The following is a 24,889-nucleotide window of genomic DNA, read 5'->3' as shown; positions in this document are numbered from 1 at the left end:
CTGAGTTGTATTTGAACTAATTTACTCCAAGCCTGTGAAAAAGAAAGAAACCATGCTCAACTAATTATGTCTACTCGGTGAACATCAAATTACTTTGAAACATCATCGCATTATTCATACCAATAGAATAAAGTGGGCTTTGGCATCTACAGTATCGAATCTGTACACACCAGCAAGTGACCTGCTCAGCTCTTCACCTTATATAACTGACCACACCCAAATCAATTTAATTTATCAGCCCGACTACAATGGACACTAAACCAAATGGAATAATATAACCTAGGATGGGCTTGGGTCCTCATGTAGGAGCTAGCGACGATTCTGGTTTGCTCGTTGGTTTGGAGGTGTTGAGGTACAGCGTACTCACCTAATAACCAATTGTCTTCTGGTGAAAAGATAATATAATTAGCCTGAATTATGGAAGTATGTCAGATAAATGGCCACATGTCCGGAGATAACTGAAAATTAAGCTGTAGTACTTCATTTTACCCACAACATCCAAGCAAGAGCTGTAGATGCCTTCTTCTGATGAATCTAATATAGTAATATGTGTTCTCAAAATCGTCTCTTATGTAAATGAATCAAGAGTTCAGCGGTTCAGTCTTCCATTTTCATGAGACGACAATTTTTAGAGGTTACCTGCTTCTTCTCGATGTGGCTATCTTACAGACTACTTTAGTGTATAGTAATTACAACCCACCTTTGCTCATATCATAAGTAGATGTAGCATGGCAAGCATGTATGGTGTTCTAGCATCTATAAAGATTTTCTTTAGTCCCCAACACTTATTTTGCACAGGCATACAGAACAATTTGAATAGCACTAAAATCGTAATCATAAATTCCCATGATTATGAATACCCCTCATAAATTATGAGGCTCTGTTTTATAGGAGATGAGAAATTCAAACTTTCAACAGAGATATGAAGAGATCAGCAGAGACATACCATTGGAAACCAATGTAGTGTGAAACCGTGGGCATGTTCTGTTTGTTGCCACTATTGGGATATGAACTCCGCCAGCTAGAGGGATCAAGGTTCAATGTAAGCATGCTCAGATGGCTATATCCCACATGCTGCCACAACATGGAGTACTATGAACATGGCCACTGCCATATATGAACGCCATCATGCTAGCCTCATGGACCGGTCAGATGGTCCACGGTCGGTAGAAATAGTGATAGATAAAACTATAGAGTATAGCCTAGAGGATTTGGAAGAGAATAGTACCATGCAGGTCGGCAGGGTGGCGGTCCTTGCCCCAGCTTCTGGTGGTGGTTGTCTGATGTCCTCAACATGGTAGCACCAGCAGAGGCGTTCGCGGATGATCTAGGCCGTCTCGATCGGGATCCACTTCTCCCGCACCAGGTTCTCCCTATACCTTGCGCAAAATTTCATGAATGAAGTACCAGAAGGGCAAGCCATAACCTCCATTATATAATGAAAACAATCAGTGCCTGAAGTGGTATTTACATTCTCATATACTCCTTGATTCACGAATTTTCTTTATCGAAATAATGAATTTTCTTTATGCAACCAGAATTTGCAAATACAGATAAGTTGCTGAAAATAGCATGTTGTTTGCTAATTTATATAATGCTAATGGACTTTGGATGCGACCTTAGAAAGTAAGGACCAATCTGTTCATCCTTTCCATCTGTAAATTTATTTACATTGTGAACTCTACTATAATGATCCATGAGAGCATGTTGTTACACACGGAACTACAAAGAACTTATAGTTTCAGCAGTGTATGGCATTGTCTGTCATCATGTCCACTTAGTAGATTTGCCTCCAATAAAAACCAAAGACATTTTCTATGTATGTGGTCTACTCAGCCAAAGTCCAGTAAGGTTTATCATGACCCTGATGTACCAATTGTATGCCAAAGTAGATCTACATAATGGCAAATAGACAAGGTACAAAGCTAAAAATGTCCCGAATTTTAGTTTCTGGTCTCTGTCCCCATTATGGTAGCCTGAACTGATGTTTTATGTTTAAGAGAGTAAGCATCAGAAACAACTAATATTTTGAAAACATATATTCAATATATGCCCTCTGTTTTAAACCTATTAAAAGAATCAGAGCTAAATAATTAAGCTACAAGTACATGGAAATAGACAAAGGCCGTAAAGGTTGGTTTTGAAAGGAAAGTTGCAAACAATTGACACTTTGAACCTTAGGAGCAGCATGCAAATGACAAGTAGACGAGCTCACACTTCAGCTTTAACATCGGAAGGTGGCACAAGCACAACCGGCGTTTCCCTGATAGTTTCTGTGTGACCTGAAACAGTTAACTGAAAAGCATGCTTAACTAACTTAAGTATGTAAACAAAATGGGAGCAACCAATATTGCATAGCCAGCAACCAAAATGTGCAAACTAAGGTTACAAACATTATTTCACAATAGAATCGAATTAAAATTTGAATAAAGGTGATGGGAGCCATATTCAATATACAACCAAGATTAAGCCTAATAACAAAGCACATGTGTTGCACCACATGAACTTGTACCAAATGAGTCTGAAATACATTCCTAGATCACCGCTACCATTTCAACAAATTTATTCCTTATCAAACCAAGACAAGGAAATCACTGGTACAAGTTGGACGAGCTGTTGGGTGTTTGCAGTATCTATCATTTCAACAAATTTATGCATGTAAACTCCCTCTACACATACTCTATATGTACAATAAAACACCAGCAGATATCAAACCAAGACAAAGAAGTCACTGCTACAATTGCATATAGAAATATCATAAATTTGAAATAGAATGGGAAGGAACTTATGCTGATGTTCTCAACGAAAGTGATGGAATTCAGGAACCATATCACTCCATATCGTTGTCTTCATATGTGCAGGACTAAATTCCGTTTTGTTTCTCTTCCACTGCATAATATTTGTCAAGTTCTTGCCGGAGCTTGAGGTACATGTTCCTTAGACCATCAGGAGAACGATCCCTTTGCAAATCCAGACCAGAATTTTTTTGAAGAGAGGAGAGAGCGAGAGTGAGGCTGAGGTGAGATGTCCTCCATGGACCGCCGCCACTGCCTGCCACTCCAGCAGCGGCGCCCATCACCCAATCTCGCCGGCAGCCACTCCGACCCCGGCGACCGGCCCCTCCTTCCTCCCCACCCCCTTCCCTTCCCTTCCCCTATGGCTGCTCCTGCTGTAGATGGATCCGGCCCTTCGTGCCGGTGGTGGTTCTTGGATCTGCAGTGAGCTCGTTCTCATCAGTGCATCGGACGAGGAATGCATTGACATGAGGATGCAAAACGATGTGGAAGGGGACGAGGAGACTAACCAGAAGAAAGACAACTGCCAGGCCATCGCCGTCACCGGAGGGGAAAGGAGCTTCTACGCACGGTGGAACTCGGGGATGAGGACGACCCCCGATCTTCGTCGAAAGCGGAGTGCATGGGTGCTTGGAGGCGTTGAGGTGACCGTCACCGGAGGAAGGTAGAGGGGCCGCTCTCAGACTGGGCGGAGGAGATTGGGAGGCATTGCGCCGTCGCCTCTTGGTCGCGTGTGCGCTCGAGGATTTCCTCCCAAAATAGCCCTTAATGGTGCTTGTGCGCTGATTTGCCTGTAATTAATGTTAATTGATTGAAACGCGGGAGAAAACCCATTGATTTGCTGGACGAAAAAACCGGGGAGGGACGAGCCTGATGTAGCGTCGGACGGGCGGGATGCGCGACGAAAGGCCTGACGACGAAAGGGTAAGTTGTAGTGGCAGAATAGGGAACATCTTCCTCCTTTTTAAGTAGTGTAGATTATTCTTCCTAAGAACTTGTTGAACAATAAACGAAGAGGGATGTCCTAAGAGGCGATGCAATGTGGATGAAGACGGCTTTATTGTGAAGTATGCATGCTTGGAGGATTCATTAGATATGGGCATCAAGGGGTAGAGACCTCCATAGCAGGGGCCTTTAAACAGGGTTCTTCGTGTTTCCTAGTCCTTGATCAAAAAGAAGAAAGGATGGAACTCAATAAAGATGTGATTATCAAGAGTAAACTTGTGAACAGATAACAAATTTTTGGAGGCACTAGGAACATGCAATATGTTATTGAGTTTGAACGAGTTATGGGGGGTGCGCAAAACTGAATGAACAATATGACTAATATGCATTCCCGTACCTTCTGCCGTGTGTACACGGTCTTGGCCTTGATACTTGTCGTGGGTAGAGAGCTTGCTCAACTCAGCGGTGATATGATCAGTTGCACCCGTGTCTGTGTACCAATTTGTATCGACACCATAGGATGCAAGATGAGCACCCTTGTCATCACGCTCGCGATCACGGTCACGATTGTTCTTCTTGTCATCCGAATAGCGCCACCAGCAGTCACTAGCAGGGTGACCATGAATCTTGCATATTTGACACTCAGTGTCGATGTAGGGAGTGGGAGCCCGGTCAGATCGCCGGCCTCTAGGGCGATCACCACCATCACGGCGGTTGTCCCGGCGGTCGTTCCGGCGCCTGTCGTCGCGACGCTCATCGCGACGGTCGTCACGGTCACGGTGCCTATCATCGCGGCGCCAAGTGCCGCGGTCGCGGTCATCGTCATAGTGGCGGTTGCCGCGGTCATCATCATAGCGGCGTGGAGGAGAGCGACCACGGTAGCCCCCATCGCCACCAGTACGCGGAGGGGAGTGACCACGCGGGCGGTAGTCGCGCTTGGCAACGTTTGCTGTTGAAGAGTAGGAGCCCGGAGACTCCTCCACACCATTGCGCAGATCATACGCGTATAGCTGGTCGTACAGCTCATCAAGGGAGGTGCCCGGGTTGCCGTTGACGGAGGTGATGAGGGAGTTGTAGTGTCCCTTGTCAAGACCATTGAGGACATAGCTGATGACTTCATCTTCATTGAGGGACTTGCCAAGAGCACCCAACTCACAGGCGAAGCCCTTCATCTTCGTGAAGTACTCGTCTGCCGACATCGACAGCTTCTTGGTGTTGTTCAATCTATCCCGAAGATGCTGCACCTTGGACCTGGAGGCAGAGGCAAACATAGAGGTGATGGTTTTCCATGCCTCAGCAGTGGAGTTGACATCAAGGACGTGAGAGAGTATGTCGGGAGACAACGAATTCAACAGGAACCGAAGCACCTGTTGATCTCATGCAAGCCATGCACCATAGGCCGGATTTGGCACTTTAACCTTGTTCTTGTCAGCATCTTCGGAGTCCAGGGTTTTGGGCGGCGCAGAGTCGGTGCCATCGAGCAGCCCCAACACATCAGCCCCACGGAAAGCGGGGAACACCAAGGCCTTCCACGGGAGATAGTTGTTGCGCGTGAGAGGTTGGGCCGGAGGGGTGCCGAGGGCAGCAGCCATGGCGGCGGCGGTGGAGTTTGAGGAGCTCATTGTGATCTAGGGTTTTGGGTGTTTTGGGGATGGCGGCGGCTGATGGGCAGCAGCGGCGATCTGATCGTGGGCGGCGGCGGCGGCGGCAGGTTTTTAGGGTTTTAGGTCGTGGGTTGTAGGCGGCGGTGGCTTGAGAAAGCGGCAGATCGTAGGTTGTGTGTGTGTGTGTGTGTGGGGGGGGGGTTGGGCGGCGGCGGCGGCTTGAGGAAGCGATGGCGGCAGATCATTGACGTGGGTTGTAGGCGGCGGCGGCTAGAAAACGGCGGCGGCGGCAAGGTCGTGCGACAGCTAGGTCATGAAGGGAGGTGGCTCTGATACAATGTAAATGTTTAGGCTGCAACGATACCCTCGTCCGGTATCGGTTGCGTGTTTATATAGCACAGGAAAAGCCCCTGGCGTGGCATGTACAATACGTAAAGGATCGGTGTACTACACCGTATACCAATACGTTACAAACTCTAACAAAGTTGACATGGGGCTAAGTTGATATCTATGCCATTGCTGCTGATGTTCCTCGAGATTCGAGTCAATGGTACCCACCGTAAAAGGAGAATCTACAGTTTTCATGTGTGTAAAAGCAATGTATTCAAATAAATTTGGAAGGACTAAATTCAGCACTACGTATGGCTGGACTAAATGGACATTGTTTAGGGACTACATGCGCAAACAATAAAGGACTTTATAGATGCAGTTAATAAAATAAACTTTAAAATATTAAATATTAGACTCATTTCGAAGAGTTCGTGGTGAGGAAGTCAAATATGTAAACAAAAGCTTATTTGCATTTGTTGCGCGCAAGTTATAGTTGTTTTTCAATTAGTAATGCATTTGGAGAAGAGAATCTACCCATATGGGTGAACACATATGTGGGTCCCACCTTTAGCATTCCTATGTCATGTAGTGGTGGAGATATCAACTTGGCGCCATATCCACTGCACCAGTGCATTTCCGCACGATACACCAGAGGGGAAACCCGTTTACTGTAACAGAAAAGTGAGAGTACAATTAATACACCTCCTAATGAAGAGAACAAAGGCAAAAAGTCAACCTTTCTCTTCTGTTATTTTATGTGAGGTTATTATTGTTACTTATTTTTCTGCTCATTTAGACTTTCTGAGTCATTAATATGTCCTAAAGCATTTTACTCCAGGCCACTATTTATAACACAAAAACCTTCTTATGAATCTTTCAAATATTTTGAAAAAACACACATAGGTTCCGCCGTTCAGCTCATAGCCTCATACAAGTTAGTTATTTAATTTGCTTGAAAATTATGACACCACTTACAAGTTGTGCAAAAATTAGTTATTTTCCGGTAGTGACTGAGCCCTACGGTAGAAAGTTGTCTTCGAACTATGAGGTGAGGTTGGGAGATTCCGATGTACCGAGGAAGGATCCGTGAGAAGTAACTTTTGCGTTGAACAAATCAAGCAGCACAAGTGGCCTCTCTTCGGACAAAATTTATCAATTTGAGCGGCCTCCCCATACTAGCAAAATTTGCGCCACTTGATTGATTCGCACTTCGCAGCAGCCAAGATATGGATAATTTGACCGCGGGCGCTCTGAATCTCTGATCGATGGATGGCCAGGACAGTCGGCTGACAACCAAGTGACCAAAAAAAGCAACACGCTAGCTTAGTCCAAGAAACGAGCATGGTGAGAGAAGCCATCAAGAAACGAGCATCTTGAGACCATCACGCTAGCTTAGTCTCTCTTAACAAACCGCTTATCGAGACCTGCACAAAACTGTAGCTGGTTAATACATCTTCCTGTGAGGTCGGTATTCGAGAGGACCTAACCAGGAATCTTCGTATATTTCTACTTCCCGACATCTTTTATGCTGCCAGCCCGTCGCCACTATCACTATTGGGGATGAGAAGCTTACACCCTTTTGGGATTTTCCTTGGTTCCATGGTGTGAAGCCTAAGGATTTTGCTCCTCTCATCTATGAAGCGTCCTCAAGGAAGAAATGGATAGTCAAGCAAGCAACGGCAAACAATGCTTGGACTTCAAAGATTAAAATGGACACCAATTTGACTATCCGGCCCCCACATTCATGAGTACATTCGCTTATGGATCCTCATCAACAACATTTCCTCTCCCTGAATACACCGATGACACTATTATTTGTAACTTCACAGATAGTGAGGAATACTTACCTGGCTTATAATGCCCAATTCCTCGGAGCCACAGTTACACAAATGAACAAGTGGTGTGAAAGGTTTGGGCGTCTCCAAAGATTAAGTTCTTTCTTGGCTATCCATCCGCAATAGACTTTGGGCCGCCGACTTCTTGAGCAGAAAGGGCCAAATAATTGTGGGGTTTGCCAGTTTTGCAAGCAAACTCAAGAGTCGGCGGCTCAACTTTTTTCCCATTACCAGTTTACCAACAGGCTTTGGGGTCTTGTCAAAAAGTGGCTTGGGATTTCTTTCATTACAATGAGTGAGTGGAAGACGGAGCTTACCACCAAGTCGTGGCGGACCATGATTATGAAGGATAACCGCAAAATGATGGCTTCTCTCACCATGCTCGTTTCTTGGACGGTTTCGAAGGAGCGCAATGCAAGAATTTTCAATAACAAGTCCGCTCCACCGCCTATCCTGCTTGCATCAACTAAGAGAAAATTTAACCTTTGGGTTGCCGCCGATGCAAAGCATTTGAGTCTTGTAGTAATCCCTTTTGTTATTCTCACTTGTTTCTTGGACACTTGGTCATGTCATGACCTTTCTCTTTATGGCCTAGTTTGCTAAGACGACTGCCGGTGCACGCCCCTATCGTCTTGCAGAATGTTTCTTCCTCTCCATCACTTTTGCCAAAGCATGATTAAAATATTCAAACTTAAGACTTAAACAAAAACCAAGAAAAAACGCACTTGCCCCATTTTCGGCAAATTTTAGGTCCTGGTAAACAGACTTACTCGATGGTTATTTGTACTTCTCGTAGTGGTGCAAAATTAAACTCTTTTGATTGAGTGTGGCATTTTGAAGGCCGAGCTACATGTAGTTCTTTATTTTCAAACAGTAAAAATTTATATTTTTAAATTTCAAAAAATTACGAAACAAAATTCTAGACATGGCCAATCATGTATGCTACAATGGTGTAAAACCTCGATGCAACCTATTTTGTATTCTAGGCTACAAAAAATTGAAAAAAAGTGACAAATTTTATAGTCTTGAAATATGCACCATTCACTATAAAATTTGTCAGAATTTTTTATTTTTGTGTGACAAATTTTATAGTCTTGAAATATGCACCATTCACTATAAAATTTTATAGCCTAGAATATGACGTAGTTTGCATTGCGATTTTACACCATTGTACTATACATCATTACCTATCTGTACAATTTTGTTTCAGGTTTTTTTAATCTTTGAAACATGAATTCTAAGTGTTTGAAAATAAAGGACTATATGTAGCTCGGCCTCCGTTTGAACTTTCCCTCTTTTGATTCTTGTATAAACAATTTAGACAGAGTAGTCGCCTCACAAGCGGTGAGTGTAAATTTCGGGTAACCCAGTTGACTTTGATGATCAACGATGTACATATAAAAGGCCACCTCGCCATGGTAGACCACGCAATAATAGCAAGCTACTCCAGTGAACTTCCATACACTGCATGATGCATTTTTGGTGTTGAACAGATCAAACCACCTCATGTTGCCTCTTCAGACAATTTTTATTCGAACAGCCTCCTCAGATAGCTTAATCGGGGTTAAAATAGCAAGGGTGCTTGTAAGTTGCCCCACTTGATAACGAAAGATGTGAATTACTAAGGTGCATAATTTGACCACAGGCTGATCGATGAATGGTCGGGACAGTCGGCTGGCGACCAAGTGACCATAAAGAAGCAGCTAAATGACTAGCTAAGAAGTCGCATGCTTTATATATGGACCCTTGCTCAGGTAGCCGTCGTGAGATAAGACTTGTTCGCCATCAGGACTATGCTTTGTGACGACCACTTTTGGAACCACATGCAAAACCGTAGCTGGTTATGTATATAGTTCATTATAAAGTATATATAGGAATCCAAGGGCATGGCGTTTTGGCTCCCGTGTCCAGCTAGTCCCGAAATCAAGGCCGCTGAATATGTGTGCAGATCTGTGCCAAAATCATTTTCGTGTCAGGTACCTGCGTCCAGAAACTGCCGTATTGATTTTTTTTTTTTTTTTTTTGAGCGGGGAAACACGGCCTTTATTCATCAGAGGTAATCGATACAAGGAATCCCTCTGGCGGCCTAACTAGCCACAACCGGCGGCCTGGTGCATCATAAACTGCACCCCTAGCTAAACAATGTGCTTCTTTATTCGAAAGCCTAGCTTCATGGCGGAATTCAAGGGCATCAAAATCGCCCTTGGACTCCCTAATATCTCTCACAATGTGAGCATAACTCCCAAAAGACCCCTCGGCCAAGCTGGTGATCACATTCCTACAATCCGTGGCCACCATTACCCTCTTGACGTGAATATCGTTGGCCAGGGCACAAGCCTCCCTGCAAGCCAAAGCCTCCAGAGTTTCCGCGCTGGACTTCCCCGGGAACACGAGCGTCGATGCCCCCAGAAACAAACCTGCTTCCGATCTGGCTATAGCCGCCACCGTACCTCGACCTCCATTCTTGCCCACCGCAGCGTCAACATTGATCTTGATCATCCCCCTAGGTGGCGGGATCCAGCCCGGCGCCCTCTGCTCCCGAGTGGTAGCCGGTTCCTTCCTCTTGAGATCGTTGCATTGTTTCAGGTCCAGAACAAATCTCTCCACGAACAAATGAACCGATAACGGGCTCTGAAAAATCTGCTCGTGTATCGCCTTCCTTCGTGCGTGCCAGATGGCCCATAGCGTCACCAGCACCTTAGTAAGATCGTCATGCTTCAGGGTTGTGATTAACCCTGCAATCCACGCCCTTGCATCACCATCATCCGACCTGCTTAAATGTTCCGTCACCTCTTCATCTAACAATGCCCATACACACCTGGACATTGAGCAATCCAGTAGAGCGTGCCTCCACGAGTCGCAGGCGCCGCATAACTGGCAACGGTCGTTGTCTGCCATCCCTCGCCTATGCCTAAGCTCGTTAGACGGTAGCGATTGTTTGGCGAGCCTCCATAGAAACACCCGAATTTTTGATGGAACTTGGGTTTTCCATATCGAGCTCCATTCCTTTGCTATTCCTGCTTCGTTCGAGCTCGTGGCCCTGCCGTCCAGCCACGCCTCTCGCCTCTCCCGTGTGTCAATCAGCATGCGATATGCCGAGCGCACGGAGAAAACGCCCTTGCGCTCATAGTGCCAAGCCCAAAAATCGTCGTGTCTCCTGCTGGATAAAGGAATCTCCTTAATCACGTCGACATCCATTGGTAAGAAACACTCCCTAAGCTTCTCCTCGTTCCATGTTGCAGAGGTCGAGTCGATAACTGCCGTATTGATTGCCATGTATAGACCAGCTGAGTACGACTTGCCCACGAACAAGCTTTTATTGCGTCGGCCCAGATGGCAGCATAGACGGCTCCTTTGGTGGACCGGTAGTCCAGGATTTATTTTTCTTGCAAAGGGTACACGGAATGGTGGGTGATGCCCAATTGAATCTGTCCTAACATGCGACACTAAACATTCGGATTACCTTCTCTCTCGATTGCAACAACGACAATCCAAATCGCGGCAACGCAATGACAGGCTGACATTAGCCATCAGGTTTGTCATGGCAGCCAGAAGATTTATCATCTCCCCGGGAAAAAAGAGGTTTCAAACTCGATGGGGACGCGCGGCCGCTGGTTGAGAGTCTCCAACAGACGCTGTAAAAGTCACGCGCGGCAAAAAAACCGCCAGTTTGCCGCGCGCGGACGCTTGCGAGAAGCTCCAGCGGAGGCGGGAAAAAGGCGCGCGCTATAAATTTTGCCGCCCGCGCGCGCTATAAACGGGACACGCGCGAACGCGGCCAACCGCTGAACTTAATTTCCACGTGTTCGTCTCTCTCCCCGCCTCTCTCTCTCCCCGCCTTTCTCTCTCCCCGCCGCTGCTCCACCTCTCTCCCGTCGACCGCTCCGCCTCCACGCGCCTCCGCCGAAGATGCCTCCGCGCCGCCGCTCCGCCTCCGGCTACCGCGGCGTTCGGGCGCGGCCGAGCGGCCGCTTCGACGCGGAAATCCGTTCCGGCGACGAGCGGATCCGCCTCGGCACGTTCGATACGGCGCACGAGGCGGCGCGGGCGTATGACACCGTCGCCTGGCGCCTCGGCCGCTCCCGCCGGACCATGAACTTTCATGACGTCTGGACGCGGCAGCAGGCAGAGCAGCTGGCGCCACCGCCGCCGGTTATCACGCGCGAGCAGCAGCGCCGCCGCCGGGAGCTGGAACATCGCCTACTCATCGCCGAGCGCGATGAGGCCCTCCGCCTCGAGTGGGCGCGGCAATTTCCTGAAGATGTCGCCGCCACCGAAGCCTTCTACGCGCAGAAGGAGGAGGAGAAGGCGGCGGCAAAGGCGAAGAAGAAGGCGAGCCGCAACAAGCGCCGTGCGGAGTCCGCGGCGAGGAAGGCGGCGAGGGCAGAGAAGGCGGCGAGGAAGGAGGAGGAGAAGAAAAACGGTGCATGGCTGTCCACCATTGTCGTCTCCTCCTCTTCGTCCTTCGAGTGGACTTCGACGCCGGTGTCGGAGACGACTCTGAGCTCCCACTCCTCGGACTACGACTGGGACTCGGAGGAGTAGACTCTGAGTGTAGTTTCAAATGCCGCTTAAAATGTCGAACTTTCAATAAATTGCGTAATTTTTCGTGTTTTATTTGTTTTGTTTGATTTATATTTCGAACGAAAATGAAGCAACTAGCCGTTGGGAGAAATGGCGCTTCCGACGGAGGAGCACTTTTACCGCCCAAGCACGCGCGGCAAAAATGGCGCTTCCAGCGAGGTAACTTTCGCGCCAACGCGCGGAATCGGTTTACAGCGCCTTGCAAACTACATATAGCGATTTTTGGAGCTTCTGTTGGAGATGCTCTGAGGACTTGAGGATTAGCGGCAGCGACGCAGCGTCATCCACATTCTGAACAATTATCTTGATTGGAGCAGCCGAGATCACGATGTGAATGGGGCAATCTTAGAACAAAAGCGTTGGCCTGAAACCTACACTTGTTTACGAGCAGCTCACGCGAGCGTGATTTACAAGTCCACAACCATCGCATGGCAGCACAGCTCGGCTGTGTCCAATCGATCTGCCGCAGCAGTTTGTCCAAGATGTTTAAGATGTTCCTCTCCATTTTGTACCGTGTGTGGGGCAACGGAAAAGTATGCCATAAATGCGTTCACGTGGTGGGTCATCCTACTGTTCCTAATTCTAGCTGCAACTGCAAATACTACAGGAAATACACCTGCCAGCACCAATATGGCAGCAAATGATTGGTCCAAATACAGGGAGCATCTGCACCCGAGTTCCATTTCGAATTTCTGGGAATCCAAGCTCAGTTGTCCAACTAATATGTTCATAAGAGCAATTTCAATAGTATAGCCAACTGTTGGCTATAACAAGATGTCATATGATTTGTAGTCATCATATAGCTAACATGTACAATAGTTGGCTATAACAATGTAGTACTTTACTAATATATGACCCACCTTTCACTCTCATAAGGCGTCTAGGAGGACGTCTAGTAGGCATTATTGCATAGTAGCCCACCTCCCTTCTCTCCCCTCTTCTCTCTCCTCCAACTCATCTAAAATATATTATTTAATGTCTTATAGTCAGCTGACTGGACTCTATTGTACTTGCTCTAACAGTTCTAAATTGTACCCCCACAGGCTGGGAAAGCGTGCTAGCATGGACTGATGTCGCTATTGGAGAGGACATAACTAGGCATATTATGGTGTACCATCTGGGAACAGACATGCAAATTAACAAAGCTTAATTTGCTAAGCCGACTATGCACCATCTCTAGCGAAGGATTAGAACCCAGCACCACAGTGGAGCGTCAAGCAAAAAATATGTTTTACATTGCAAAGTTTATCAAGTTTATGGGAGGGGAAATCACAACTTTAAGGGAAACTTTGGTTTATATCGATTTGAATTCAACGCCTTATGGATCGCTCTCCCCTCCCTCTCTAAAGATATTTTTAAACAGAAACTCTACCCACGATGCCATCATTTGCTTTTGTTCGTATGTATTTCTATCGGTATTCATACTTGTGGAACCCAATCTACTACGTACGTGCAACCCTAGCTCCCGTCACTCGGAGATGTTGTTAATTTGGAGAATGCATCTTAGGCATTTATCCAATTCTTTAACCGTACGCCATAGTCATGTACTAATGCCACCGGTTCGACTAAGTATCACACTCTCATTGTGGCGGTTTTAGTGACATATTGAGTTGAGGAACTTATGAGAAACACTCTTAGCTGAGGAATATGTCAAGCGCTAGTCTGTGTCCACACTCCCCAATAGGGTAATTACGCGTGAATAACAATAATCCTTTGATATTTTGCATAGAATTAACGAACTTTATCAATCTTAGTGGAAAATGACATCGTTTCATGGTTTTCACATGAATTTGTTTCACACATTAAGAATTAATCATCGAGACCCTAGTACCTCATCTCGCATCGTGAATTAATGAACTTTGACTAAACCGACAAGACGAGGTAATCATGAATGGAGGAAGCATAACAATAATTAAATAAACAAGCGAAGCGAAAATTCACTACTCGTGATGGTCGAGAACGAAAGTATTCTGCAACAAACCAGCTGCCCAAACAGAACCATAATTTACTTCCGTGCTCATTTTCATCTCGAGAAAAAATAATCGGTACAGCATGCACGTACCTGTGCCTGCAGGTTGCTTCCCGTGGCAAGTAGTGTAATTTAGAGAATGCACTTGTGTAAGCTGTCAGTGATGTCTGCTTTGGCAGGTAAAATATCCAGTTTGATTCCAGTGCCTGAAGCTCAATTCGCTGGTTCAGTCAACCGCCGATTACAAAAACCAGCACGCGTTGAACGGTTGAAGCACCCTGCACTTGCTTCTTGAAATGCATGAACCTCTATATTCTTTATCGAAAAAATGAACCTCTATATTTTATGTTGCTTCCTCGAGGGTACCGAGCATGCACCAGCTACACACCCATGCACACTACAGGAATGGGCCTATACGCCGACGGCCAAACCCTACGCCGAGGGCATTTTATCGGGACCGTCGGCGTACGGCCTCGCCAGGGCAGCGCCGGAAGCCGACCGTCGGCGTCTAGGTACCGTCGGCGTATAGGCTCCTACGCCGAGGGCCGCCGTCGGCGTCTACCGGCCCTCGGCGTAGAGGTCTCCATCACCTCCCCTCGCACCCGCACCGTCACCGCCCTCTCACGGCGTCAGACAGACGCCGAGGGCTACCCTCGGCATAGGGCATGGCCACCCTATGCCGACGGCCACCCTCGGCATATAGAATTTTTTTTTCTTTTTTCTCTCTCTCATATTACTTTATATTATGTTTCTATTATTTATTTACTAGTATGCATTATGTAAAAAATGGTTCTATTTTTTAAGAATTCCCTAACCCTAACTCTAACCCTAACCCTAACTCTAACCCTAACCCTAACTCTAGCCCTAACCCTAACCCTAGGGTTTCCACATACATTGCTAACGCTAACTCTAACCCTAACTCTAACTCTAACCCTAACCCTAGGGTTTCCACATACATTGCTAACCCTAACTATAACCCTAACCCTTACCCTAGGGGTAGATCTGCGGGGTCCCGCCCTAGGATCTGTATGTGGAAACTCCCGCCACGGCTCAAACGGAGCCTATTTTATGGTAAAGTATGCCCAACCTATGGTTTACATGTACATATGTCCTAAACAAAGAAAACAAGTAAAAAGTCCATTGGTAAACCCTCGCACGGAGAAAGCTATAGGGGTAGATCTGCGGGGTCCCCGCCCTAGGGTTTTCCAAGATACGGACCATCGGAGCGTCGGAATCGCTGGAAAACTTGCATATGCCCATAACATATGTGTACAATTGTGATGTAAGGTTTGGCTAACCTTGCATGTACCCGGCGTTGACGATTTCCGCATGCATGGGCTAGCACTTGGTAAAATCCGGGATCTGTATGTGGAATGGCCCCAAAACTTGTGTATGTCCACATGGCATGGCATGCACAAAAGTGATACATTTAAGAACTTAGCACCCACACACGAACCGAAACACTTAAAGAACTACACCCACACACAGGAACCAAAACACTTAAAGAACTACACCCACACAGGGACCAAAGCACTTAAAGAACTAGACCCACACACAAACCAAAACATTTAAAGAACTACACCCACACACGAACAAAGCACTTAACACTGGGTCGACGCATGACCCGCTAGACACACGGACTCGACACACACACACATATTAATCAGAAGTCGAAATCTTCATCCTCGCTGGGGGTGTCCTCTGAAGCGGTGGTTGTGAGGTTCCACGACCACCGTTCATCATCCTCCCCCATGTCGACGCCTCTCCTTTGGCGTACTCTGCTTCAACCTCGGCCTTCCTCTGCCGCTTTCCCGCCCTCCTCTCTCTCCTGTACGCCTGCTTGTCCTTCCAGAATGCGCGCTCTGCCTCGATGGCTCCAGGATTGTCTCTGCGCCATGATACGTCTCCAACGTATCTATAATTTCCGATGTTCCATGCTTGTTTTATGACAATACCAACATGTTTTGTTCACACTTTATATCATTTTTATGCGTTTTCCGGAACTAACCTATTGACGAGATGCCGAGAGGCCGGTTCTTCGTTTTTCGCTGTTTTTGGTTTCGAAATCCTAGTAACGAAATATTCTCGGAATCGGACGAAATCAACGCCCGAGTTCCTATTTTTCCCGGAACCATCCGAGAACACACGAGAAGGGCCGGAGAAGGGGAGAGGGCCACCGGACCACACCCCGGCGCGGCCGGGGGGGCGCGCCCCCTAGGGTCGCGGGCAGCCCGAGCCCCCTCCGACTCCGACTCTTCGCCTATTTAAGTCGTCGTGACCTAAAACCTCGACACGAATTGACGAAACTCCGGAAAGACTCCGTGGGCGCCGCCACCGTCGCGAAACTCCAATTCGGGGGACGAAGTCTCGTTCCGGCACCCTGCCGGAGCGGGGAAGTGCCCCGGAAGGCTTCTCCATCGACACCGCTGCCATCTCCATCGCCACCGCTGCCATCTCCACCGCCATCTTCATCACCGCTGCTGCTCCCATGAGGAGGGAGTAGTTCTCCATCGAGGCTCGGGGCTGTACCGGTAGCTATGTGGTTAATCTCTCTCCATGTACTTCAATACAATGATCTCATGAGCTGCTTTACATGATTGAGATTCATATGAGTTTTGTATCACTACTATCTATGTGCTACTCTAGCAATGTTATTAAAGTAGTTCTATTCCTCCCGCACGTGTGTAAAGACGACGAGTGTGTGCACCGTGTTAGTACTTGGTTTATGCTATGATCATGATCTCTTGTAGATTATGGAGTTAACTATTGCTATGATAATATTGATGTGATCTATTCCTCCTACATATGCATGAAGGTTACGGTGTGCATGCTATGCTAGTACTTGGTTTAGTAGCGTTGATCTATCTTACACTAAAGGTTACTAAAACATGAGCATTATTGTGGAGCTTGTTAACTCCGGCATTGAGGGTTCGTGTAATCCTACGCAATGTGTTCATCATCCAACAAAAGTGTAGAGTATGCATTTATCTATTCTGTTATGTGATCAATGTTGAGAGTGTCCACTAGTGAAAGTGTAATCCCTAGGCCTTGTTCCTAAATACTGCTGAGTTACTACTTGCTTGTTTACTTGTTTCTATGCGTTACAACCGTTGCAATACCACCACCATCAACTACACGCCAAGCACTTTTCTCGGCACCGTTGCTACTTGCTCATACTTATTCATACCACCCGTATTTCACTATCTCTTCGCCGAACTAGTGCACCTATTAGGTGTGTTGGGGACACAAGAGACTTCTTGCTTTGTGGTTGCAGGGTTGCATGAGAGGGATATCTTTGACCTCTTCCTCCCGAGTTCGATAAACCTTGGGTATCCACTTAAGGGAAACTTGCTGCTCGTTCTACAAACCTCTCGCTCTTGGAGGCCCAACACTGTCTACAAGAATAGAAGCTCCCGTAGACATCAAGCACTTTTCTGGCGCCGTTGCCGGGGAGGAAAGGTAAAAGGCTCTCATACTACGGTCCCAGGTAAAGTATTTTTCTGGCGCCGTTGTGTGTGTGCTCGAAGCTATTTCCTTTAGATCCTGCAATTGCATCTTTTTTGTTTCTTGTTTACACTAGTTAGGCATAATGGAAAACAACAAAAAATTTAGTGAGCTTTTTAATCTTTTTCCTGATTTAGAATTGTTTGGTGCAAACATTAAAAAACCAATGGAACCTCATTTGCATGCTAGTAGCGATGTTATTAGTATGAATGCAATTACTGCTAATGCTATGAAGAAGTCTAAGCTTGGGGAAGCTAGTTTTTGTGGTCTTTTTAGCTTCCCATCTTTAGGGGAGAAAATTTGTTACGATAATGCTTTATCTCCCATATGCGATAACTCTAATAATGCTTCGATATTTTAAATCCACCTGCTGAAAGTATTCCGTATAAAATACCCATGAAAATTATTGAACGTGTTATGGACAACCACTATAAAGGGGATGGAACTGTCCATCCTAGAGATCATTTACTGTTTTTGCACGAATTATGTGGGTTATTCAAGTGTGCAGGTATCTCTATGGATGAAGTGAGGAAGAAGCTATTCTCTGTTTCGCTGTCTGGTAAAGCGGCGCATTGGTATAAATTGTTGGAGAATAGGCATTCTCTTGGTTGGGAGGAAATTGCATCTCTCTTTTATTCTAAATTTTATCCTCCTCATGAAGTGCATATTGATAGGAATTATATTTATAACTTTTATCCTCGTGATGGAGAGAGTATTTCTCAAGCGTGGGGGAGATTGAAATCACTAATGCTCAAATGTCCCATTCATGAGCTCCCCAGTAATGTTATTGTTAACAATTTTTATGCGAGGCTTTCGGGACAACACAAGGACTATCCGGACGCGTGTTCGGAGGGATCTTTCACAAGCAAGGAGGTTGAAGCTAGGTGGGACCTCCTTGATCGGATTGAGGACAACGCCGAAGGATGGGAGAACAATGAAGGTAAAGAGTCGGGTATAAATTATGATTATGAATGCATTGAAGCTTTTATGGATACCGATAAATTTCGAAATATGAGTGCCACTTATGGTCTTGACTCTCAAGTTGCTGCAAATCTTTATAAAGCCTTTGCTTCTCATTTCGAATTGCCTAAAAATAATTTTGATAAGTATCATGAACCTTTTAAAGAGGCTTGCATGAAGAATGAAATTGTTGTTAATTATTGCAATAAGCATGCTCAAACTCCTAAGAATGCTATTTCCTATAAGCATGTTAATTTTTGTGGAATACATAGACCTTGTGGAATTAATCAAATCAAAGATGAATATTGTATCCATCATGCTAATGAAAAAACTAGAAAGTGGTTTAGGGCTCTAGATGATCTTGGTAAAAAAGTTTGTGCCCTCTATCCTTTTATTTGTGAAGTTTGCCATGAAGTGGGTCATTTTAATTTTCAATGCTCCTCCGAGTGATATTTTGAACCCAATGAGTGCTGCAAATTTGTATTGTGATGATGAAATTACTCCTAATCAGCATGATGAACTTACTTTATTTTTGGGGTGTGAAGAACTGTTGAGAAAAATCTCTTTGTTACATATGAGTGATCTTGATATTGATGATGTCCTGCATGGGTGTTTTTCTTATTGCATTGATAATAGCCATACAAATACTTACATACAAAATATTTTAGAAGATGACACCTTGCCAAAATATGATAGGACGCTTGTGTGTTTTCAACTAATTAACGAAAAGGAGGGATCCTCCCAAGTTTCTTCTATTGTTTCTGAAAGTAAATCAGGTTATGCGGACAAGCCACCCACCAAGCCTCTTCTTCCCGAAGAAGGGAACGAGGAGAAGGAAGAGAAAAAGAAGAAGAAGGGAATGAAGAAGAAGAAGAAGAGGAAGGGGAATAAAAAGAAAGAGGTAACATCATATCCCCGCGTATATGAGATAACAATAGGTAACCGTAAGTATGTTGCTCCTAATGATTATTGTGATAATGAATCTGAATATGATGATCTTCCTATGCCCTTTACATACATTAGCAATCATGATTTGAATGAGCACACTACTTTTGATATTGCAAATCTCCGGGAAACTAATTCGAAAATGATGAGGATAATAATTGCCATAGTGTCGGTACTATCCATGCTTCCTCCCATAATGATATAGAAAGCTCTAAGCTTGGGGAAGAGGTGTTTGCAAATCCTTTAGCTACTGGTCATTATGTTCTTGATACATCTCCTTCTAATAACAATAATGGTGTGGACACGGATAAACCGATTGTGAAGGATAACTATTCTATTTCTTATGATGACACTATGCCTCCGATCTCTAATGATTATTATAAAGAATGCTATGATATAGGTTCTAACTATCCTTATGAAACTTGTCATAGTCATGATTGGATTACCAAAAACAATCCCCTTAATAGGCAACTTGTTTACCATGTTCAAATTCTTGATAATAATCTTGCTCCAATTACTATTAATGAGAATAACTCTTCTTATGCCAAATTTAATGATACTTCTATGCATATGAACCATGATAAGAATGTTTTAAGTGATGGGTATATTGTGGATTTCATCAATGATGCTACTGAAAGTTATTATGAGAGAGGGAAATATGGTTATATGCATCTTAATAATATTAAGTTTCCCCTCTTTATGTTGAGAATCTTGAAGTTACTCGTGTTTTATCTTCCTATGCTTGTTACTTTGCTCTTCATGAACTTGTTTATTTACAAGATTCCTATGCATAGGAAGCATGTTAGACTTAAATGTGTTTTGAATTTGCCTCTTGATGCTCTCTTTTGCTTCAAATACTATTTCTTGCGAGTGCATCATTAAAGCTGCTGAGCCCATCTTAATGGCTATAAAGAAAGAACTTCTTGGGAGATAACCCATGTGTTATTTTGCTACAGTACTTTGTTTTATATTTGTGTCTTGGAAGTTGTTTACTACTGTAGCAACCTCTCCTTATCTTAGTTTTGTGTTTTGTTGTGCCAAGTAAAGTCTTTGATAGTAAAGTAAGTACTAGATTTGGATTACTGCGCAGAAACAGATTTCTTTGCTTGTCACGAATCTGGGTCTAATTCTCTGTAGGTAACTCAGAAAATTATGCCAATTTACGTGAGTGATCCTCAGATATGTACGCAACTTTCATTCAATTTGAGCATTTTCGTTTGAGCAAGTCTGGTGGCCTAATAAAATCCATCTTTACGGACTGTTCTGTTTTGACAGATTCTGCCTTTTATTTCGCATTGCCTCTTTTGCTATGTTGGATGAATTTCTTTGATCCACTAATGTCCAGTAGCTTTATGCAATGTCCAGAAGTGTTAAGAATGATTGTGTCACCTCTGAACATGTTAATTTTTATTGTCCACTAACCCTCTAATGAGTTGTTTCGAGTTTGGTGTGGAGGAAGTTTTCAAGGGTCAAGAGAGGAGGATGATATACTATGATCAAGAAGAGTGAAAGCTCTAAGCTTGGGGATGCACCCGGTGGTTCACCCCTGCATATATCAAGAAGACTCAAGCGTCTAAGCTTGGGGATGCCCAAGGCATCCCCTTCTTCATCGACAAATTATCAGGTTCCTTCTCTTGAAACTATATTTTTATTCGGCCACATCTTATGTACTTTACTTGGAGCGTCTGTGTGCTTTTGTTTTTGTTTTTGTTTGAATAAATGCTTGTGTGGGAGAGAGACACGCTCCGCTGGTTCGTATGAACACATGTGTTCTTAGCTTTTAATTTTCATGGCGAAGGTTGAAACCGCTTCGTTAATTATTATATGGTTGGAATTGGAAAATGCTACATGTATTAATTGGTATGATGTCTTGAATAACTTGATACTTGGCAATTGTTGTGCTCATGTTTAAGCTCTTGCATCATATACCTTACACTTATTAGTGAAGAAATACATAGAGCTTGTTAAAATTTGGTTTGCATGAGTGGTTTCTCTAGAGTCTAGATATTTTCTAGTAAGATGTTTGAACAACAAGGAAGACGATGTATAGTTTTATAATGCTTGTAATATGTCTTTTATGTGAGTTTTGCTGTACTAGTTCGTGCTTGTGTTTGCTTCAAACAACCTTGCTAGCCTAAACCTTGTATCGAGAGGGAATACTTCTCATGCATCCAAGTACTTGAGCCAAACAACACTATGCCATTTGTGTCCACCATACCTACCTACTACATGGTATTTTCCGCCATTCCAAAGTAAATTGCTTGAGTGCTACCTTTAAAATTCCATCATTCACCTTTGCAATATATAGCTCATGGGACAAATAGCTTAAAAACTATTGTGGTATTGAATATGTAATTATGCACTTTATCTCTTATTAAGTTGCTTGTTGTGCGATAACCATGTTTATCGGGAACGCCATCAACTCATTGTTGAATTTCATGTGAGTTGCTATGCATGTTCGTCTTGTACGAAGTAAGGGCGATCTACACTGAGTTGAATGGTTTGAGCATGCATATTGTGAGAGAAGAACATTGGGCCGCTAACTAAAGCCATGATTCATGGTGGAAGTTTCAGTTTTGGACAAATATCCTCAAGTCTCTAATGAGAAAAGAATTAATTGTTGTTGAATGCCTAAAGCATTAAAAGAGGAGTCCATTATCTGTTGTCTATGTTGTCCCGGTATGGATGTCTAAGTTGAGAATAATCAAAAGCGAGAAATCCAAATGCGAGCTTTCTCCTTAGACCTTTGTACAGGCGGCATAGAGGTACCCCTTTGTGAAACTTGGTTAAAGCATATGTATTGCGGTGATAATCCAGGTAGTCCAAGCTAATTAGGACAAGGTGCGGGCACTATTGGTACACTATGCATGAGGCTTGCAACTTATAAGATATAATTTACATGATGCATATGCTTTATTACTACCGTTGACAAAATTGTTTCATGTTTTCAAAATCAAAGCTCTAGCACAAATATAGCAATCGATGCTTTTCCTCTATGGAGGACCATTCTTTTACTTTCATTGTTGAGTCAGTTCACCTATTTCTCTCCACCTCAAGAAGCAAACATTTGTGTGAACTTTGCATTGATTCTTACATATTTGCATATTGCATTTGTTATATTGCTTTATGTTGACAATATCCATGAGATATACATGTTACAAGTTGAAAGCAACCGCTGAAACTTAATCTTCCATTGTGTTGCTTCAATACCTTTACTAAGAATTTATTGCTTTATGAGTAACTCTTATGCAAGACTTGTTGATGCTTGTCTCGAAAGTACTATTCATGAAAAGTCTTTGCTATATGATTCAATTGTTTACTCATTGCATTTACATTGTTTCGAATCGCTGCATTCATCTCATATGCTTTACAATGGTATGATTAAGATTATGTTGGTAGCATGTCACCTCGGAAATTATCTTTTATCGTTTACCTACTCGAGGACGAGTAGGAACTAAGCTTAGGGATGCTGATACGTCTCCAACGTATCTATAATTTCCGATGTTCCATGCTTGTTTTATGACAATACCAACATGTTTTGTTCACACTTTATATCATTTTTATGCGTTTTCCGGAACTAACCTATTGACGAGATGCCGAGAGGCCAGTTGCTGTTTTCTGCTGTTTTTGGTTTCAGAAATCCTAGTAACGAAATATTCTCGGAATCGGACGAAATCAACGCCCAGGTTCCTATTTTTCCCGGAACCATCCGGAACACACGAGAAGGGCCGAGAGAAGGGGAGAGGGCCACCGGACCACACCCGGCGGGGCCGAGGGGGCGCCCCCTAGGGTGCGGGCAGCCCGAGGCCCCTCCGACTCCGACTCTTCGCCTATTTAAGTCGTCGTGACCTAAAACCTCGACACGAATTGACGAAACTCCGAGAAAGACTCCGGGGCGCCGCCACCGTCGCGAAACTCCAATTCGGGGGACGGAACTCTGTTCGGCACCTGCCGGACGGGGAAGTGCCCCGGAAGGCTTCTCCATCGACACCGCTGCCATCTCCATCGCCACCGCTGCCATCTCCACCGCCATCTTCATCACCGCTGCTGCTCCCATGAGGAGGGAGTAGTTCTCCATCGAGGCTCGGGGCTGTACCGGTAGCTATGTGGTTAATCTCTCTCCATGTACTTCAATACAATGATCTCATGAGCTGCTTTACATGATTGAGATTCATATGAGTTTTGTATCACTACTATCTATGTGCTACTCTAGCAATGTTATTAAAGTAGTTCTATTCCTCCTGCACGTGTGTAAAGACGACAGTGTGTGCACCGTGTTAGTACTTGGTTTATGCTATGATCATGATCTCTTGTAGATTATGGAGTTAACTATTGCTATGATAATATTGATGTGATCTATTCCTCCTACATATGCATGAAGGTTACGGTGTGCATGCTATGCTAGTACTTGGTTTAGTAGCGTTGATCTATCTTACACTAAAGGTTACTAAAACATGAGCATTATTGTGGAGCTTGTTAACTCCGGCATTGAGGGTTCGTGTAATCCTACGCAATGTGTTCATCATCCAACAAAAGTGTAGAGTATGCATTTATCTATTCTGTTATGTGATCAATGTTGAGAGTGTCCACTAGTGAAAGTGTAATCCCTAGGCCTTGTTCCTAAATACTGCTGAGTTACTACTTGCTTGTTTCTTGTTTCTTTGCGTTACAATCTGTTGCAATACCACCACCATCAACTACACGCCAAGCACTTTTACGGCACCGTTGCTCTTGCTCATACTTATTCATACCACCTGTATTTCACTATCTCTTCGCCGAACTAGTGCACCTATTAGGTGTGTTGGGGACACAAGAGACTTCTTGCTTTGTGGTTGCGGGGTTGCATGAGAGGGATATCTTTGACCTCTTCCTCCCTGAGTTCGATAAACCTTGGGTATCCACTTAAGGGAAACTTGCTGCTGTTCTACAAACCTCTGCTCTTGGAGGCCCAACACTGTCTACAAGAATAGAAGCTCCCGTAGACATCACGCCACTGTGCCATGAACTGCTCGTCCGCCTCGGTGGTATCAATCCGCCGCTGGCCAGACCTGTACCGCCGCGCTTCACCATGTGAGCGAAGTAGCGGCTCGGTAGAGAGACTACGAGTTTCCGTCGGAGACCGACCTCGGGAAGTTCATTTCGTGGCGCGGCCGGCCAAACCTCCAAGCCGCAACGTCGTATGCGCGGGCAGCGGCCTCCTTCGTGTAGAAGGTGCCGAGCCACACACGCGTACCACCGGCGGTGATTTCAGCCGCGAAATGTCCCGCGGGCCGCGGGCGACGCCGATGAAGCCCGTGTTGCTACGGCGACGAGGAGCCATCTCGGCGGCGGCTCAGCTCGGAAGGATTTTGTGGTTCGTTGGATGAGAGAAGCGATGAAGGGAGAAATGTTGCTGGTGCTTGTTAGTGGAGAAGACAT

This window comes from Lolium rigidum, chromosome 1 (assembly GCF_022539505.1).
Source record: "Lolium rigidum isolate FL_2022 chromosome 1, APGP_CSIRO_Lrig_0.1, whole genome shotgun sequence".
NCBI classification, from domain to species: Eukaryota; Viridiplantae; Streptophyta; class Magnoliopsida; order Poales; family Poaceae; genus Lolium; species Lolium rigidum.
The sequence above is the reverse complement of the archived record's forward strand: the minus strand, read 5'-3'. Positions refer to the sequence as shown.